Raw genomic sequence first — 21,683 nt, 5'->3', positions numbered from 1 at the left:
TTAGCAGTACCAGTCGACAATGCCCCGATCCCTTTTCTGCCCACTAGTGCCTCCTAGCTGTTTATGGTAGCCTTTTTGCAGCCCCATAGCTCATGCACCTCTTCTAACTTCTATGTTCTTTCTTGAGGAGCTTAGGAATAACTAAATTCCTCTTTTACATCCTCAGAGTTCCATGGGGAACTGGATGGTATGAAAGAAGTTCCTTGAGGAACTGGATGGTGTGAAAGAGGTTCCATCCAGTTCCTCTATGGAACTGGATGATGTGAAAGAAAAATGCATGGACATGCCCCCAACCCCTGCCTTTGGAGAGGCTTACCCCTTACTTCATATCAGAAAATTTTTATCTCTTTGTGGGGAGGGGGGGCATGTGTTTTTCTTTCACACAAACACTATAGTTTTTTCTTTCCACAAACACTATGCTTTACTGCAACTAATTCATGCTTGTTGTCATGGGCTGCTGCCCTCCCTCAGTAATCTCTAGATGAGAATCAAGCACTAGTCCAACTTTTGATCACCCACATATACCTCACAAGACTTATGTCACTCCTCTAAGGATCTGTCATGAGGATCCTCTTGGGAGCATCTTCAGAGAATCTTCTGGGTTCTATAAGTCAGCAAGTCTCAAGCAAAGGAGAAGTGGCTATACTTGAAAATGATGAAGATAAATAATTCTTGTTCATTTCTTTTATGTGTATTTGGAATTATAGGCTCAGATTTGTTATTTCATCAATGAACTTATTTACCAAGGAAGTGATTTGGTAATATGGAGCTATTCATCCTTCAATAAAATTTATTGGACATTCAAGATACTAAGACCTAATCTAGCAGGTGTTATAGAAATGTAAAATCTTAGTACTATTCTTAGTGCTATAGTGAGTAAATATTAGTGCTATGCAGGTACAGACTTTTGGCCTCCCATGACGTGATGAATTTTGGTCCAAGAGACTGAACCTTCTTGCTAATGTCCATGTTGCAGTGGATGCCATTAGAGACCCAATCTCCCTCTCTTATCAGAATTCTAGCTGGATCTGCAGAGTCCAAAGAGGTGTCTGTTGCCAAACATCTAAAGTGAGATGCTTCAAGACCTGCTAGCCATTGTGCTTCTGAGTTCCAGTTTGTCCCAATAAATCAAAAACCTGGCATTGTTCCCAATTACTAGAGTAGTTGGTATGGCACTTTTATTTATCTTGAAATTATGTTTGCCCCCAAGATGCCATTAATAATAAAAAATTAAAAACAATTTCCAAAGTCCCAAAGCAGTTATATACAAACAATAGGTTATCATCAAACCATTGAAATGTATGGGGGCACCTGGGTGGCTCAGTTGGTTAAGCGTCTGACTTCGGCTCAGGTCATGATCTCACAGTTCATGGGTTGGAGCCCTACATCAGGTTCTGTGCTGACATCTCAGAGCTTGGAGCCTGTTTCAGATTCTGTGTCTCCCTCTGTCTCTCTGCCCCTCCCCTGCTCATGCTCTGTCTCTCTCTGTCTCAAAAATAAATAAACATTAAAAAATTTTGTTAATGTATTTAACATTTCAGAGATGATAGCAAGATACAAAATTTCTGTGCACTTTGATCACATTTGTAATAAAAGCAATATACAAAATAAAAAAATTTAGGAAGGAAAAAATACACTCAAATGCTAATACTAATCATATTTGGGAATGAGATTATGGGTAACTTTTCCCCTTTAAAATTGTTTTCTGCATTCCCCATATTTACGATAATGAAATTTTATTCTATTTTTAGTTAAAAAATAATTGATGAAAAATTTATATATAATATATAATGTATTATACTTTATCATATAATAATCTATATAATAAAAATACATTTACCCTTAAATTAAAATTGGCAGATTAAGTATTTGAATTCTGTATTCATATCTGCAAGAAACTTTGGGGGGAGTAAACATTCTAAGGTCCCACTGTGGAATTCTGAAATGGAATGGATTTACTTAAAGGCTAATTTATGGGCCTATGGGGGCTGGAGTGGGAGTTTGTCTATGCCTTGTATAGTTTGTCACTGAAGGAAGGAAAGGAAAGAAATTGACTCAATTCTGTGAGGTTCAGACCCAACTTTACATTTCTTTAAAAGTTTATCATAAGCAAGACTTGCTCAGAAAGCCACAGACTGAGCATTATGTATTCCAGTTTCCACTACCCTGCATTTTTCCCTCTGTGTTTACTCATTTTAAGCCTATCGAGTAATAGAAAAAGCGGATTTCACTGGAGCAGATATCTCATTGTTCTGGAGAAGATTTAAGTGTCCAGTTTATGGGAAGTGATGGGTCCCCCAATTCTGGGGAAAATAAAAATAATGGGAAGGCAGTATTTTTTTTAAATCTTTTTATGTCTGAATTAAAAACAAAACAAAACAAAACAAAATGTAGATTTCCAAGCAAAGAAGGAGCAGTATGGTTTGTTTAGAATGTCACTCTCAAAGGATGAGATAACTAGAAATTTCCTAATGAAGCAATCTTAATGGAATAGCTATCCTCTCAGATTTTATTTTTTATTTAATAAATTTTTTGAATGTTTATTTATTTTTGAGAGATAAAGAGAGAAAGAGCACGTGTGGGGGGAAACAGAGAGAGAGGAAGAATTCAAAGTAAGCTCCAGGCTTTGAGCTGTCTGCACGGAGGCTGACACGGGCCTGAACTCAGGAATCATGAGATCATGACCTGAGCCAAAGTCAGACACTTAACCAGCTAAGCTACTGAGGCACCCCTTCCTCTTGGATTTTAGAGAGAGACTTTCTGCTGCTGGTTTGTTGGCCCTCCGTAGAGATGGAACTTTCCCTTGATCCAAAGTTCCTTCCTTCTCATCATGTGAAGGACATCATATAGTAAAGACAGGGGAACTTCTTGGAATCCTGGAATGAAAGAGATGAAAATTTGACAATAAATTTCATATTAAAAAAAAAGAAAGAAAGAAAATGGCAGAAGAATCATTTCTTATAAATAGACCAGGTCCGTTTGCTGCAACTCATATTCTTGTAGCAAACTCTGCCAGACATTTCTTATTTAACTGAGTAGCTGGGGGTGCGGTGGATGGAGTGGAGGGTGAGGAAGTGGGTAGGGAATTGTATGGTGGAGAATGATACAGGGTGAATGATGAGGATTAGCTGTGCATATTATAGTACTCAGGGTACTCTCTTCCTTAAGTCCCAATGTCTACCCCTGTGGATTTTCCACATTTAAGCAATAAGTAGCCACTGTAAATTACCACTTAATAGGATCAGTTCCTCATGTCAGAAATCTAAAGTATTCCACCAGAGAGGGAAGTTAATATTTTGCTTTTACTTTTCAAGGATTGATGCATATGGTCACCATACACCAAAGAGTTTCAAATTCATTTTTAGATAAATGGATTTGTTCTCTTATTCATTTGGAATAGCAACAAAAAGGGATCTTCATAGTTGAGCCCTTATTGTTGATTTAAAAAAGCTATGCCAAAAACATGTGGAGCTTGGGACATGGGCCAAGATGGTAAACGTAATGGTTACAATTTGGTTGTCTGCGACTATTGCCTTAAAGCTCTTTTTAAAACTTGTATTTACAGAATCATTATATGTATGAACAAGAACATTTTTGTGATGTGAGCTGACTTCTGTTCAAAAGAGAGTTTAAAACAAGAAACTGTTTTAGACTTTAGATTTTCTATCCAGTCTCCTTCAAATATACTGTATAAATCAAATATTATCAGTCTTAAGTGCTGACTTCTTCCCCATGGCTAATTAAGTTACCTATTAATTATTGAAAAGCCACATTTTCATAGGTCCTGGTGTAAGTCATATTAATGAACTAATAAGAGAGATTCGTCCGTACAGACATTTAAGCTGGAATCTTTAGGAGGACCTAAAGATTGTGGCCAAAAATCACTGACGAAGTCTGTTTCTCCTCCAACAGTGAAGACAATAGTTCATCAAGACCAACTATACTTGGGCCTTTTGCCTTTGGCTCTCTGATTTTTTTTCTTGGAGGCAGAAGAAAAAGACCGAGGAAAAACTGAGAGTGGATCCCCCTTCTGTTAGAGAACTGAGGACCTCAAAGAATCCTGGTGAAGTCTATAGGAATAGGGGGGGAAACAAAGCTAAATGAAGTCTTGGGGTGATCTGGACCTCTCCTTGAAGACACAAGAAATCAAGTTTGCATTTAGGTCAATCAGTACTGTCTCATGTAAGATAAAATATATATGAGTTTGTGGTAGACTCCAGAAAACTGATTACTTTACTGGAGCCACTTACTGAAATAAGACCAGAAGCTTTCTTCTCACAGCCAGATCATAATCAGAAGCCATGCTATTTCCTGATTGTGAAATGTCACAGCCATAGGGGCCTGGAAAGAGTCAAAATCAGCATGACCCATAATTCTTCCCAGAAGGCTGGCCCAGCTTTCTGGTGAGAGTGGAATCAGAATAATCATGTTAGATGTATTAAAATTTTAATGGAGCCAAACCAAGATAGCCTGCTATATTTACTCCATAATGGTGATAACTTTGTCAGTGGGCCCAGAAATATTAAAGGCCAATGGTTTAAGATCCTACATCCATATCCATGTATATTTGATATCAGGCTTGTAGTATTTAAGTCAAATGGTTCTGTCTTTCTCTTAGACTCTGCTTATAAGGATTCTAAAACCTGTCATTATAATACTCTTTTATCCAAACTTTCAACAGCTACATTCCTCTGTTCTAAGAAGAAATAGTGTGTGGGTCGGGGAGGAGAGGAGGAATATAAAGACATGAAAATGTGTGCAAAATTTAAGAGAGACACAAAAATTTGTTAAATGTGCACCATGTAGCAAAACTGTTTATATTCTTTTCTCATTTACTTCTTATAACAATACTGTGTATTTCATAAATGAAGAAACAGAGGTTTGTAGAGGACTTGCTTATGGTCACACAACTGGGAGGTGATAGAACCAGAATTTGAACCTAGATCTCTCGGATATCAAAAATTATACTCTTTCTCACTAAACCTCACCTACCTAAGTCACCTTTTAATAGTTTTTCTCAATAAACCCTATTGAGTGGCTATTACATTTCAAGACTTTATCAGGTGCTGAACAGACAAAGATTATGATACACTGTGCTAAATGTGATAGGATTATGAGAAATTGAAGAATGTAAAGAAACAGTGTTGCCTTGCAGGGGACACAGATGTTCATGTGGGCTAGGAAATCTATAGTGATGCATGGCATTTTTCTTCCCCTTAGAGGAGGTGTAGGAGTTTTTCAGTTTAACAGGGCAAACAGGTGGGGGGTAGTTGAGGGAAAAGAAGAAGGTATCCGAGGTCTAGAAAGAACAGCAGAAGCAAATGTTGGAAGGCTTCAAGGTCCTGATTTTAAGGACTTCCATAGGACAGTCATTGAAAATGCACAAGGTGTCTTCCAAAGTGTACAAAGAGAATGGGAGCTTTTGCTGATGGAAACCTGCATGAGAAAAACTGAGCTTCAACATTTGTTACTGATGTGAATGTGTTGCCATAGTGGACACTTTCACCAACCCAAGAACAATTCAAAGAGCCTGGATTCCTGGCAGGAAGTAGGGGGTGGGGTGGTGTAGGGGAGGTGGGCAGGGATCGTGGCAGGGGACAGAGGGTCCCAAGAGAAAGACGGGTAAAGAGAGGGCTCAGGCACCAACATTAACCTTCCTTTTAAAATCCTGCGAGAACCTTTTAGACCTCTTTGCCTTTACCCATAAGTCAGCCGATGTTCACTCAGTCAGCAAAAGTCTACTAACAACAGACTCGTTTGTGATGAGAGGTGCACATTCTTGTGAACTTTGTTGGGGAAGAGGAAGGAGAAAGGCTTTCGGCTATTCCTGCTTTGTGCTAAGTGTTAAGCAAGGGATCTGATTAAATTGAGGGAAAAAGAGTTTGGAAAGGGTTCATCTCTGTAATCACACCCCTTCTCTCCTATTCTGAGTGCTTTAGGGAGAGGAATAGAGTGGCAAATGCCCCATAGAAAGTTATGGAGAGTTACTTCCTGGACTAGGGATTTTGCTAATTTCTGCCCTAGCAACTATTTTCCTTAGTAGGAAAGACCAACTCTTTCTCTTTTCAGTCATATTCCCAAATATACTATGTAGTGGACTTTGGGCTGAAAGCAGGTCATTTCAAGTACTGGCTTCACCACTTATCCTTGAACGAGTTAATATACCTATCAAATCCTCATCTTCCCATGTGTGAGATGAGAATTATGGATGGTACTTATATCACAAGGTTTGTGTGAAGATGAAATGACATGAGGAGAGCCAGAATTGATGGAACACTGAAAATATTTCAGGCAGTGTTCTTTCCAAATGCTTCACATGCATTTAGATGTTAAACTCATTTAATGTTTGATATAGTGACCTTATCAGGCAGGTACCATTATCATTCCCATTTAACAAATGAAGAAGCTGAGAATCGGAGAGGTTAAATAAGTTCCCCAAAGCCACACAAGTATCAGAGCTGGGATTTGAACCCAGATCTTTGGGCTGCAAAGGTCACTCTGTTTGGCTACCATGTTCTACAAATTCCCCATGAGTATAAACCATTTGGGCACAATTTCTTGGAGATATAATCATGGAATAAGGATTAGCCAGGTTTTAGAAAGCCTGGCTTTTTACTTGACTCTGACATTCAGCATATTTCTCAGTATTAGAATTTGTAAACCTTTATCTTACCTTGATGACACTTTAACTGAAACTCACTTCCTCACAAATTCTGGTTACTATATGCAGTTAAAATATTTACTCTTTCCGTGACCTGGAAACTTGTAAGGAGTGGTATACGTCTCAATCACTGTTTTAATTTTTTTTTAAGTTTATTTATTTATGTTGAGAGACAGGGAGAGAGAAGGGGGGGACAGAGAGAGAGGGAGAGAGAGCATCCCAAGCAGGCCCCTTGCTGACAGCACAGAGCCTGATGTGGGGCTCCCTCCCACAAACTGTAAGATGGTGACCTGAGCTGAAATCAAGAGTAGGATATTTACCTAACTAAGCCACCCAGGTGCCCCTCAATTGCTGTTTTAAAACAATTTCATTCCAACCTGTGGAAAATAGAAGTCAACATATCAAGCCCTCACAAAATCTTTGTCCCACCATGTTTTCAACCACACTTTTTGAAAACATTCCCACAGCTCAAACAAATGAAAGATGTCAGAATCCATGGTGTAACCAGCAAATATCTGTATATTTCTTGGGGTGCATTTTCATGTAAGTCCAAGTCCATTCTGCTTTTATCGGCCGTCGTCTTCAAAACGGATCTCCAGATGTTGCAAAAATTAGAACCTTGATTTTGACTGGCTGCCATTTTTGTTTTCCATTTTGAAAATTTCTGTCAAAGGTCCCAGGTATGAATGAGGGAGATTGCCTTTAGTCCAAAACCTACCAACTCATTTCCATGCTGCAAAAAGCTGACATGAAGAAAGCTCGGCAAGGATGTCAGGTCTGCCCTAACGTATCTATCATGGTCTGCAAGGCATGTGAGCAGGCTCTTGGCAAAACCCTGAGGAGGGGAACTTCTCCAGCTGTAGCACTAGCCTGCCATCTTTCTCTTGAACTTGGCACTTAATGAATCGGTCTTTGGCTTGTTTGCATCTTAGAGTCAGGCTGGAATAAGCTTCACTCTCAATGTAGGGCTTTTCAGTGTTGTCTCTAGTATTTCCTTTGCAATAGAAATTTTATTAACATTCATAAATAAAGTTTTCCACATACTGTCATCTATCTCTCTTCCACCTAACTTATCCCAGATTTTCTGGGGATTGTCTGAAAATGATTCACATTGCTAGTGAACAATTTCCACATTGTTCTTCCTGGTGTCTAAATAGAACGCTGCCCTTGGTGAAGTCAGTGAGAAAGATATGACTTTGTCCTCTTTTGGTCTTGTTAAACAAACAAACCTAAAAAGAGATAAAACAATTTTTGCCATTGGTGGCCAGATCTCTCCTTTCCAAGCGTGTCACTGCCTGGGAGATGATGCTGCATTCTCTAAGATAAAATTAGCATCTTACCTTAAGAAGTAGCAGAATGAGGGGTGTCTGGATGGCTCAGTCGGTTAAGCGTCCAACTTTGGCTCAAGTCATGACCTTGAAGTTCATGAGTTTGAGTCTCGTATCGGGCTCTGTGCTGACAGCTCAGCGTCTGGAGCCTGCTTTGGATTCTCTGTCTCCTTCTCTCTCTCTGCCCCTCCCCTGGTTGCACTGTGTCTCTCTCTGCCTCTCAAAAATAAATAAACATTTTAAAAAATAAAAAAAAAAAAAGAAGAAGAAGCAGAATGAATCTGGACTGCATGCCTAGAGACATTTTGGGGACATTAGATAGTCCAATGCCACTGGGTCGCCTGGTCATGTAGTGGCTTTGGCTTGAAAATTAGACGCATTTGTGCTGACCATCCCTTTGTTTTATGACCCAAGTCTTGGTTTCAGGAAAGATTGAAGGCAGTATTGGGCATAAGATGAATACTTATGAGGTATTAATGAGGGGGGGGGCATTGAAATTGTCACTGGCACTCAAATAGCCCACACAAAATTGCCCCCACTTAAGAACCACTGGGTTAAGGAGATGATGAGACTGAGGCCTGGAGAGGCTCAGCAGCTTTCCTAAGGTCTCATGGCTGGTAAGTGGCAGAGCTAGGACTACAAAGCTTTTCTGAGGACAAAGTGCTCATCTACTACCCTATACCGCTACTCCACGTCACCGTCCTCTCTCTCACTTCTGTCTAATATCATATGTCTACTGGGCATTTGCTTAGTGTACTGTGTGTGCACACCTGCATGCACTCATGTCCAGCAAATAACTGTTAATATTTCAAAGCATTCTATTTTTTTTTTTAAATATGGAACACTTCACGAATTTGAGTGCCATTCTCATGCAGGGGCCATGCTAATCTCTGAATCGTTCCAGTTTTAGTCTATGCACTGCAGAAGCAAGCAGTATTTCAGAACACTCTTAAAGTGACTTTGCATTGATTCTTAGACGCCATCAGACAGGAATTGTGGAAAAAGAAATTTCCACTTGTGTCATGACAGTAGCTGTCCCCGAGCCAAGAGCTGCATCTGAACAGAGGTCTCCGGGGCGCCTGGGTGGCGCAGTCGGTTAAGCGTCCGACTTCAGCCAGGTCACGATGTCGCGGTCCGGGAGTTCGAGCCCCGGGTCAGGCTCTGGGCTGATGGCTCAGAGCCTGGAGCCTGTTTCCGATTCTATGTCTCCCTCTCTCTCTGCCCCTCCCCCGTTCATGCTCTGTCTCTCTCTGTCCCAAAAATAAATAAACGTTGAAAAAAAAATTAAAAAAAAATGAACAGAGGTCTGAGGTCAGAAATATGGGTACGAGTTCAGACTAGGAGTTCCCATTGCAGGCAATTCCTCATTTCCTAGCAGGGCTCGGCTCACAGCTGCCCAGGTTCTATCTCATGCTCGGGGTCAGTAGACCATCCCAGTCTCGAAGGGATAAATTGGATAATGTGAAAAGGCTTCTTACCCATGCACTGTTGTGAAATAGAAGTGACACCCAGAGCCATAATTCGCCAATTATATCTTTTGTTTTCCTTCCCATCTTGTAGTCATTCTCAAAACCTCCAAACTCCATGCTTCAGCCTCTTGTCTGAAACAATTAAGCCTCTAGGAAGATGTGGGAATGCTAATAGATTTAGTGTTGTGTTTCATCCACTCTTGACTGTTGACATCAACTCTTCATGCTCAGCAACGTTTTCTCTGCGACTTCATAAGCACATGAATATTTATTATGTGGGGGGGAAGCACACTACTGTTCTCAATGACTGCAGCTGAAAAAATGATAATAAACGTGAGAGATTAACAGGACTCAGGAGAGGAAGCAGTTCAGGGATGGTAGACCAGGGTCTGTGGAATGTTAAAACCACTGTCATCCAAAGAACAGCTAAAATGTTAAGAGACGCGCAGCAAAGGGACGTTGTGTTGGCAGGAAATAACCTAGGGGAGTTTTAGATTATAGTGTGTAATTAGTGCGTAATTAGCATTTGCATAAATATTCATTCCAGGGAATTTTGTGGATAGTAGTAGCACGTATCCAAAACACACGGGCACACGTACACACATGACTAAGAAGACTCAAAAAAAGGATATTCACGTACTCATCAGTTAAGACCTGCCTCAAAACTCCTCTCCATGGCAAACTCTTCCCTATTTCCCCTACAAAGGGCCGCTGGTGATTCACTCAGACTTGGACGACTCTCTACTGTTTATAAACCTATTACTCCTCTTGACTCTAGACTCCTCCAGGCCCTTGGTTTACCCGGTCGTTTCTTCCACAGTGTCTACTATGCACAGTTCCACAGGACGTCCTGGATGGTCAATACCTGATGACCGAATGAATGAGGACTGGTCAAGGAAAGGATTATGTAGTTCAGTTTTATTTAACTACCTGGGAACCTGCAGCAGACACCGTGTTAGGCACCAAGGAAAATCTCAAAGGAAGTTGGGACTTTTCTTGACCACACTTCTTGCAGTCTCTTCTTTTAGTGAGTCAGTCAGCCAGTCAGCAAGTTCTGGCACGTTGTGAGAACCAAGGACACAAGTAGAGAAGTTAATAGGAATACTATCTGGTGTCATTAACACTGTGTTTGATATATACTCAGGATTTTGGGAAAGCATGGGCAGGGATTCTAACTCAGCCTGGCAGTCAGTAAAGACTTCCCAGGTTGTATGAGCTGAGTCTGGAAGGGCAAGTGGGAGTTTCTGGGGTGGGCATTGGAGCCAAAGTATAGCATGAGCAAGTTTGGCAGACAGAGAGAGAACCAGGGCGGGGAGCCTGCCAGTCGTCGGCATGGCAGGGGTTGGGGGAGGCATTAGGGCTTAGGGGCCATTGGGGAGGGAAAGGCGGTGTCCCTCAGTGAGTATTGCAGGTTCAGGGGGCCTGAACTGAGGCTGTAAGAGGTGCCAGGAAGGAGAGGCAGGGTCAGGAGATGGCAGCGACAGAACTTAGTGGCTCAAAGTGTAAACTGAAAAAGCTGAGGCTGAAGAGTGGGCTCCCCGGTGATGTGAGCCTCAGGAATCTTCAAGGACAGAATGCAGACACCTTAGCATGTGTCCATTTGTAAGTGGAGTGCAAGCTCCGGGCTGAGGGGGCGCTCAGGATGCAGTGTCCCTTAGTCCACGTCAAGGAGAAGACGCAATCGTACTTTGTTGTTTGCATGGAGAGTTCATGGGTGCTTTGAGTTACACATATTGGGATATCCACATAATCTTTTTAAATAGCTTACTCTTTCTCTCTTGGACTTGTTCTTTGATTTCAAAGTCAACTCTGTCTAATTGGTTGCTAAGATTGGCCTTAGCATTCGGTTAGGGTTGAAACATTGCATTTTACGATCCAAATAATTGGGGAGTTAAAAATACTTCCAACAGTTTATGACTCACACTTTTCAACTCATAGATGAGAAAAACCAAGGTGGGTGACTGTGAATGCCTGTGATTTCGGCACAGGCTGAAGTTCCACTGAGTTCTACATGTGATTTCTGGCCTGCTCGGAAGGCCCTTTCTCAGGTCATCCCAGACTTTCTGGCTGTGCCTGAAATTAATTACAGCCACATCCACTAGATTCAAATGTCACCTTACAGGGATAGAGAACACTTTAAGTCCCTATCAATCATAGAGTTTATGCATTTGAAAGATCTAGAAGTATAGGTTTTGACAGGCGGGAGTCGAGGTTAAGAGCAAGGGGTTACAGGATGAAAGGTAATGCACAAAATTTACCTGCTTTGCAATTTGATCAGGTTGATTCAGTTTGTTTCAATTTGGCAAATATTTACTGAGCACGTGCTGCCCACGTGATGCAGTGACATGTCCTCAGGCCATCCAAGGTGGGCCTCACATGCTCCTGAGGGGTGCAGAGGGTGGAGAGTGAGTAGGTATGTATGTTCAGGTAAGAGAGGTCATGACTCGGGGAGAGAGAGAGAGAGAGAGCTCAGGCCGCATGGCGTGAACCATGAGCAAGAAGGCTGCGTCGATAACAGTTCTGCCTATGTAGCAATGCACTCTTTGGCAGGTTATGCAGACCTCCGAGTTGGCTTGCTCATCTGCAAACTTGGGATGACGAGGCTTCCCTTTCTCCCTCAGAGGTTTGTTATGAAGGTCAACGGAATTACTTCATGTTAAAGAACTTGAAATACAGAGAGGGTGTATTTCATTATTTAATTGTTAGCAGAATCAGAATTGGAACCCCAGGCTATTTGATTTAACTCCTAAGCCACAAAACTCTGTGAGCTTTTCTGGAACATTCTCTACCCCCCCCCCCCCACTTTTCATTGCTTTATTGGAGAAATCTTTGAGGTTGCTGTAGGCAGCTACATGTGTCTCTTGCTTTATAGAGGAGGGTAGAACAAGGAGAAGGAAGATGACACTGATAAGTGTGGGTGAAGAATTCTAAATTTTGTGAGTCAAATACAATCCCTGGAACTCTGAAGATGCGTGGAGTCTCTTGAAAGGCTGCCTTACACACTGTGATTTAAATTACACGGTGTACATGCGTTCGCTAAGTGGATCTGCTGTCACATCTCCAGTCCCATCTTAGGGCTGGAGGCTCTGAAAACAGGAGAAGTTATCTTTTTCTTTTTAAAAGTTATTTATTTATTTATTCTGAGACAGAGAAGGGCAGAGAAAGAAAGGGAAAGAGAGAGGATCCCAAGCAGGCTCTGCACTGTCAGTGCAGAGTCTGGTGCAGGGCTCAAACTCATGAACCGTGAGATCATGACCTGAGCTGAAATCAAGAGTCCGAGCTTAACTGACTGAGCCACCCAGGTGCCCCAGAGCTTATCTTTTTCTTAGGGGATGGGTCTCTCAGGCCTTGCCTGCATGAGATTTTACTTTGCAGGATTTAAGTGGTCATGAAATGATAGACCTGAGCATTGAATCTCTACAGGGAGTCTATCATGAGAAATATCGCCAATACGCTATTGCTTGAGTAATTTGGAAAGCTGAAGGAAATAGGCCAATTGTGCTGAGTATTTTGAACAATTTTCCATTTGTTCTGCTTCATATCAGCTACTCATATTCTTGTTGCGACTGAAAAATTGACAGATGTCAGAGGGAAGGCTCCATGATTTTCCCTTGTCCTGGAAACCCCATGAAGAAAACATATGTATCGACTACGTCAATGGTTTTTATATCCAAGTTATGGCCCTTGTCCAAAGAGATTATTTTCCTGATTTCAGGCAGCAACAATTCATATAGCAAGGGATACTTTCTGAGCAGGTAATACATTTTGTTGGAGACCACTAGGAGGTGTGGGATGCACAAAGACGCCACTGATTCCTGTTCAACTTCTTAAATATATTATGGTGGGAACACGAGAAGACTAGATCTGACCTACAGCCACTCACGGAGGAGAAAAGAGCCACCACAGAAACAAAACCAAACCTCACATCCCCTCTGAAAAGCTTCCTGCAGCAAACCTAGCCTGAAGATTACAAGCAAGGGTTGGAGCTAAGGGAAACTTCTCTTCCCCTCTTTGGTTTGGGTGGTAGTAGCCTGCTAAAGCCCAGCTTTATCATTTTTTTTTTTCCTTTTATAGTTTCTTCAGGAAAGCCCCGGGCCTCTGAGGCTGCCTTCCACCCCCATCGGAGATTTTAAATGTGAGGACAGGAAACGTTTGTCCGGCTTCGTCATTTTATGACACTGTTGCCCACTCCCCCCCTCCCACACACCCTCCTTTGGTGCCTCCCGAAAAGTTCTGCCAACGTTAAGCAACCATCTTTTAATGTGGCTTTGGCTGAACTCGTACTCTAGGAAGTGAGTGTGGCAGGGCACCCCTGTCTCAGCCAGGCCAGCCACTTCTGAGAGCTGAGCTCATCGGCCGCCCCAGCGTCTGGAGGCCCAGCCCACGGAGGGCCGTCTGTGAAGGGTGCTGGGTGGCAGGAGGGCACAAAGCAGCCTCAGCAGGGCAGGCTGGCTGCTCCTAAGACTAGCACTGTGCTTCAGATGGTAGGCATTACGTTATGAAAGACAGGTGTCCTGAGAAACAGTGATTCTATGCAGGTTCTATGCATAGTATTTTCCAGGTGATTATCTGGAAAATGACAGAAGCTATTTAAGGAAATAGAGAAACATATAGTGGTGAAAGGAATTGTCCAACTTCCACAAGCCATTCGGGTACACTGATGGAAGGGGAATCTGAGCTCTCCTTTCTACCAAATGTCATCTCCTCAGCTGCTTTTGGCCACTAGTATATTTGCAATCGTAAACACATCATATGCTCTGCCATCCTGACTTGTTAAAACTCCACTAAGCAGTTCTGTGCAGTAGGTAAGTGGAGCCTTCCCCCTACCTTTCAGTGGAGGAAAGCGGGTTGTAGGAGTTGATGTACTACCTGAAGCCACATGGCAAGTTCAGGTGAGACAGGTTCTAAAAATCCTGCCTCAGGCTGGGAGTCTGTGGGATACCTCAGGGCCACTGTTAGGACCCTTCACTGGCCCAGGCTTGTCAAGGCAAAGCCCTAGAAATGCATAAGACTCAGATTCATGGGAGACCCACCTGGTTTACGTCATCACGGGCTGTGATTCTCACTCTGTTTCGGCCCTTTGTGTGAACCCGGCCAAGCACTAGCTTCCTGGAATAACCCTCACCAGCACCAGAAGCCCGTGCCTTCTGCCGGAGACAGGGCAACGTGAAGGCAGCTAGGTGTCTCTCACATTGTCTAGGTGGCCGTAGAGAGGTAATTATCAATGACCAGATTTCTTTTGTGCCTTTACTATCTTACTGGATGGGCACGCAGGATGCTAGGACGAGTGAAGAAATTTAAAATCCAGTTTCTAACTGTTGGTCCTGTTGAGATATTTCTCCTAATGTGAAAGAAACTTGGCTCTGTTTCAGATGAGGGAAATAATAGAGTGGAAAACACACATTTTCATGTGATTTTCTGTAACAACATCAAAGTCAAGAAAACCATGTGAAATCATTATTCATGACCTCTAAAAGCCACAAATTACCTTCTTAGCTTTTTGGGCTGTGGACACCTGGCTGCCTTTTCCTCCCCTGTGCACTCAGCATTGCCGTCTGGAGCATATGCTGTTGGTACATTAGATTTATGTGTATTTTAAGGGTACTGCGCCCACCTCACTTTAACACTCTTCGCTTTTGGGGTCAACCTACTGTTAAATTACTTTCAGTTTTATGGTGATCTATCAACATTAATGCTCCATGTTTTTAGGATTGAGACAACTGTGTGGAACAGGGTGTTCTTATAAATGCCATGCAAGCACCTATAAAGCCTTTCTATCTCCATAAAAGATCACCAAAATGCCTTTTCCCGAGCTGGTTTCTTATTTTGTGGGGTCCTCACCTATAAACCAGAGCTAAACACGGAACATGTTACAGTAAAAAACCATGCTTACTTTCAAGTCCACCCACAAGTGTGCAAGAAGATTTTGACTAGAGGCCATTTTTTTTTCTGTACACATAACAAAGCCATTCTACCATTCCTGCCTACCTTTTGTGATTCCAAGGAAAAGCATCTAAGTAATATCTACGTAAAGTATTATAATAAGAGAAATATACATTTTGTGTGTATGTGTGTGAATGCATGTATGTGTGTGTGTGTGTATATATGTGAATGTGTATATTTGTGAGTGTGTATGCATGAGAGAGAGAGAGAGAGAGAGAGAGAGAGAGAGAGGGAGGGGAGGAGAGAATGTGTATACATATCTGTGTCTGCCTGTCTTCTCCATCAGTGTTTGTTGTTGCCCAGGCCCAAATGTGTGCATTGAGCTCTCTCCTCTTCTCACCTTGCCCCATCTCTCTGTAAATACTCAAATGTCTTTGGAGGTGGGAAGGATTGGAGGTGCTGTCTTGCAGAGTAGATTTCCTTAAAAGTGATAAATTCCTTTCACCATGTGGGAAAAGAGATCCAGTACAATTTAATCACCTGCCTGAGATCACACTGGATAGTGATTTTATGAGAATTCCATTCTTAGCTCCAAGAGCTAGCAATAAAGCAAATATTCCTCTTCCTTGGCACCAGGGTAACTGATACTCAGATTTCTATACTTATAATCCAGGTGGTCATTCATATACACAAGAGCTTCTTTTTTTTTTTAATTTTTTTTTCAATGTTTATTTATTTTTGGGACAGAAGGAGACAGAGCATGAACGGGGGAGGGGCAGAGAGAGAGGGAGACACAGAATCGGAAACAGGCTCCAGGCTCCGAGCCATCAGCCCAGAGCCTGACGCGGGGCTCGAACTCCCGGACCGCGAGATCGTGACCTGGCTGAAGTCGGATGCTTAACCGACTGCGCCACCCAGGCGCCCCCACAAGAGCTTCTTAAATAGAAACATGGACCAAGTGTGCCTTTTCAAGCGTTGTTCCAGATCAAGAGGCCAACAACCTGAAGTTATAGTCGATTGTACTAGCTGTTTTTGAGTAGATACCAGATAATGACAACAGGTGGTCCCTGTGTTTTATAAGCCTCCAATCTACTTGGAGAAACAGAGCTCTAAAACATCATAAGGAGCACAGAAAGCAACCTGTGCCCCCCCCCCCCCACCGCCATAGAGTGTGGTCTCACAGTTGACTTGCCACGATGGGACTTGTATGATAAATACTCCTATTTGGAACACTGGCAAGAATCAGGAAGGAAAAAGGAAAACCCATCAGGAGTCAACAAAGTTGTCCAAAAGCCCATGCCAGAAAAATGTGGAACCTCATAGATCTGTATTGGGAATCTTAGTTTAGACATGGTACTTAGAATTGTGAGTCAGAGGGTTTCCCATCACTTTGGAAATGTCCAGGCTTTTGATTCAGAAGAGCTGGTTTTGAGATTAGGTGCTACTACTGACTGGTTGTGTGACCTTGGGCAGTCCAGTGACTACAACTTCTCTGAGTTGCCATCTCTTCATGAAACAGAGATAGTAAGAGCAACCCAATGCATGGGAGAATGCAAATCACAACACCGATACCAGCACAAGCGGCTCTCACAAACATCCTGTTACCTAGTTACGGTGGCCTAGAAACACCACAGTAGACGGGACACAGGATGAATAACCGCAGAGGTAGATGTGTTGAAGACAGCAAAAAATTCTAGCTCACAGGTGACCACAAGGGTAAGGATTGCTTACCACAGATCATTAGCTGTCAACATAAATGTCCAGGCCTGATTCAGCCTGAGGATTTAATTATATCAGGGAAATCTGTGTCAGAGTTATCAAGAATGAGTTTACCCCAGCCAGATCCTGAATAGTCAAGAGCTTGGCATCACAGAAGGATTTAGCGTTTGTTTTTTTTGTTTGTTTGTTTGTTTGTTTGTTTTTGTTTCTTGTATTGCATTGTAACAATTATAAGAACCCAGCTAATGCTGCATGTGTTACTGTGCTCCAGATACTATTCAATTCTTAACTCTTTTAATCCTCATACCAGCTCATTGAGGAAGGCACCACCATTATCTCTATCTCACGGACAGTAAAGCCAAAGCTCAGTGAAGGTAATTTTCTCAAAGTCACCGGCCATCAAATGATGGGGCCATGATTTTTAATCCAAGGATTCTGGCCCTTTCAACCAAAGTCCACTCTTTTAACCAGCATATAAATGATACTAACTTAACTAAACCCTCATTTTCTGTATATGTGGAAAACATCTGAATATTTGCCTTTCAACTTTATGCTTTTGGACATTAGAAACTTTTCATTTATAAGTGGTTAAATTGATCAGTTTTTAAAAATTGGATTCTTCCTTGGCCATGCCAAGTTCAGTATTCAGTTTTACCATGTTCTATTTATGATTATATTTAAATTTTGTTTTTACTTTTTATTTGACATAATTATAGGTTCACAGGAAGTTGCAAAAATAGTAGAGAAGTCCTGTGTACTCTTCATCCAGTTTCCCCCCATGGGTATGTCTTACATAATTATAGTACACTATCAAAATCAGGAAATAGACATCAGGGCAACGTCTGTGCAAAATTCTGTGCTGTTTTATCACATATGTAGATGCGTGTAATCTACGCATGATGTAATCTACTCATCATTGACAATAAAAACCTTGACTGCAGTCAAGATACAGAACTATTCCATCGTCATAAAGATCTTTACACTTTCATTTTTATTCAAAATTTGTTGGTTCATCTGGAGGTTAGTTTGATGTTTGAGAAGTAAAGAACCTGTTTTCTACTTTCCGATTTCCTCAGTACCATTTATTTTATAAGTTATCATGTGGACATGATTAGAAATGTCACTCTTCAGTTCCAGCAGTACGTAATTAACAAATCCTGCATTCCTCAGACCTCAGAGCCATTGTTCCTCCCAGTCCACCACTTTATCTCCTAAAAATTTGGTCTTGGAAGCAGTGGGGTTTGATCTTTATGCCATCGGACACGACAGAACCTACATCAGGGTCTTGGGTCACTTAATTGTGCTGTTGGTGTGAAATTATTGCCTTTTTTCCTTGAAATTTATCAAAGGGGAAGGCTGTACCCATTGGTGGCTCCCTTCCAGGGCAGTATATCTCAGAAATCCTCAGGGGCCTGGATATGAGATCAGAGTTACAAAACTTCAGGTGCCAACACTTTTCTTAATTTTTCTTCAGCCTTAGTTTCCTCATCTGAAAAATGAGGAAAATTCAATCTCTCTCAGAGGGCTATGATTTTTATGAGGATTAAGTGAGGTAATATAGCCAGCCGAGGAAGGGCTTAACATAGTCTAGGATTTTTATGATCATATTAATTTCTAATTATATATCTTTGAATTCAATGGAAATATATTTTTATTATTTCTATTAGTATGTGCCTTCAATCATGATGACATTTCTTATTCCCTCTTGAAAAGTCAGTGTGGGAACTCTTAGATTTGAGGAAATATGATCATGATAAGATTTGTGTACAAAGTTGATTATCAGAAACTTAGTCTGTTCAGGCTCCCAAGACCATTCCCAGTGGGTAGCCATCTCTAGGGACCCGGCTAAGTCTTAATCCAGAGGAAACCACAGCATTTCCAAGAGTTTACCAGATAGTTTTGGATGATAACTTTGTGTTCAAGAAGCTAGGCTATGGAACTCAGCTATCCCACCCCTTCTTCCAATAGGTCTGCTCAGACCTGTTCCTTACAGGAGGCGTCACAGAGTTTGTGGTTATATCACAGCTCGGACAACTGGAGAACTCCCCACCCTCATTGTCATCTTCACCTTGGAACACAAGAACACGTCTGTGGTTAGCATGTCCCAACAGCAGCCCTGGGCATCCTGTAATTGCTTGGGGTAGAATTAACTCTGCTAGTGGCTCAGATTACATAAATCTACATCTAACCCAAGGAAGAATCTGCCCTCAAATGAGGAGAATGGATGTGAAATCCCAGTATACGCCATGAAAATACAGCAACAGCGACTAGTTTTTAAGAAGGGGAAGGAGTTTGGGGAAAAGGAGAAAATTTCTTTACTCTCTTTACCCTGCTTCATCCTCGCTTTCTTTTGAAAGGTGTTTTGTATGTGTGAATGTGAGTGCTCTGCGTGTCACTGGAAAACACAAGAAGGACGCTGTGATTATCATTTTCTGAAGAGGCCCTCCTACAGGAAATTGGGCTGCAGGGGAGGAAAAGTGTGTGTTTTCCTGAAGGAAGTGCTTATAGAAAGCCAAATCTGGGAAACAAATCATGGAGAAGGTATAAATAAACTTCTGGCCCTTTGCATTTTGAATGGCGAGATAGTACCTTTGGTCCCAAGGAAAGCAATTTCTTTTGGACGTGGTCCTTAAGGCACGTGAAAGCTTCAGATTTAATTTTAAAACCAGCACCTTCATGCTTCCCATTTTTCCTAAATCGCCTGACCACAGGCACATACTCTGTAACCACCAACATTGGGAAACTTACAAATGGGAAAATTGAATTCCACTTAGAAAAAGAGTATTAGAAATCTCCGTGGAGTGAAGCCTTAAATATTGTTTCAAAGTAAGCTCTGGTGGGTTTTTGTTCCTTTTGAAGAACTGACTTCCTTATGTTCAAACTTGCTTCGGTTATAAATTCTAATTGAAATCTTTTTTCCGTGCACTTAAAAACTCACTGACAATAAAATTTTAACAAAGAATAGGTTTTATTGGGAGCAAAACACCAAGTGGAAATTTTTAGTTGTTAGCATAGATGTTATCAAATGTCTTCTTTCATGGTATTGTTTACCAATGTATTTATACACTTTGAATAAAATGAAATGGGAAAAAAAAATCCTTACGTTGTGGCTTTCGAGAGTAGAACTTGCTCTCAGTAAAACTTCCCGGACCTGCACAGTACCGTATGAAGCAACAGGAATCAGGGAGCTGTTTCGTGAAACATAATAGTAGTAATGTCAACGTGGGGCTCCAGGATCGAAATACTTCCCTGGTACCCTGTGCAATAATGCTGTCTGTCCCTAACTCGGTCTGGATGTCTGAGACTCAATGCCTTCATAAATCCTTCCTTCCTGTTCCAGGTTGTGATCAGGCAAAGAGGGAAGGAGACTTAAACAGGGTGTGCACATCTTGTAGGGCCCTTCAGAGCTCTCAAGGGATTAAAGTCAATGAGTAGATAAATAAGCTTTCCTGGAAGCCGTTCACCTTCGTCTCATTCCTGCCTAGTTTATTGCAATATCGTTTTATCTGTGGTCTCTGATTCTCTTGCCCCACCTGCAGTCTCTTCTCTCTAAGGAGACTTTTACAAACATAAATGCATTCATGCCACTGCCTGCTCAGAACCCCCAAGGTCATTCCATCACATCTTGTTTCCACTCTGACCTACTACCCCCTACATGCTCAGGGCCCTGGCTACCTTCTAAACCCATCTACTGCCCCTGTCCTCCTTTCTCCCACCCCCAACTAACCAAGCCCTTGCCTGAGACTTTATACTTGCTGTTTCTTCTGTCTAGAACAGTAGATAGTCTCATAACTTTGCTTATAGAAAGTGAAATTTGCTCACTGCTTTTAAGGGTCTGCTCAAATATTGCCTCCTCACTGAGCTCCCTGCGCCCCCCCCCCCCCATTATCACCCTCTATCTCCTTCCCCTGCTTCACTTTTCTTCATAATATTTTTCACTCTTGGATATCAGATTACACATATTCCTCTGTTTACTGCCTGTTTCCCTCATCAGATCAGAAGCTCCCTGAGGGGAGAGACTTTGCTTGCAAAGTTTACTGTGGAAGCCCTATATAGGAGCTCAATAAACGTGTCGAATGAATTGTTTTATGTTAGTGAATGTGAATACCTTCCCCTCTGGCGACTTCTCGTCCTTTCTCTTCATCTAATTGAACATAAATAAAATTGTATAATATTCACTACTGGGGATTGTCACAACATATACATTTCAGAACTTGAATGGTCAATAGAGATCATCTATCCCATCAGTTTAAAGGTTTCAAGCCCAACCTTTATTTTCTCCTTGATGAGATGCAGAGTATAGTCTCATATACTTTTGAGAAGACTCCCATGGGTATTCCCATATTTGGGAATTCTTCCCCCCACCAAACAGTAACCATTCCCACCCATCATTGCTCTAAGAGAAGCTTTCCAAACATTTCTAATCATTAGAACTATTAATAATGTCATAGTCTGGTTCCCTAGAAGCAGCATGTGAGAAAGGGATTGGGGTGCACTGATTTCATGAGGGAGTGGTCTTTAGGAAAAAACTGGAAGAGAGTGAAGAGAGCAAGATAGGGAAGGAGAAGGAATCCCCAAGGAAGTGATCTTAGGTAAAGTCTAACTTTGGCCTGATACACAGGG

General features: G+C 41.8%; 1 protein-coding gene and 1 non-coding gene across 2 annotated transcripts in view; one reads left to right on the top strand and one right to left on the bottom strand.

The window, feature by feature from the left end:
* SUGCT (succinyl-CoA:glutarate-CoA transferase) overlaps nucleotides 1-21,683 on the top strand; it is a 774,528-nt gene that overhangs the window by 607,164 nt on the left and 145,681 nt on the right. The window lies entirely within an intron of this gene.
* LOC122488801 lies at nucleotides 8,820-8,921 on the bottom strand. The gene has a single exon (XR_006298724.1). It is a non-coding gene; the product is annotated as a U6 spliceosomal RNA (small nuclear RNA).

This window comes from Prionailurus bengalensis, chromosome A2 (genome assembly GCF_016509475.1).
Source record: "Prionailurus bengalensis isolate Pbe53 chromosome A2, Fcat_Pben_1.1_paternal_pri, whole genome shotgun sequence".
In the NCBI taxonomy this organism is placed as follows: domain Eukaryota; kingdom Metazoa; phylum Chordata; class Mammalia; order Carnivora; family Felidae; genus Prionailurus; species Prionailurus bengalensis.
This window is presented reverse-complemented; position numbering and strand designations above follow the sequence as displayed.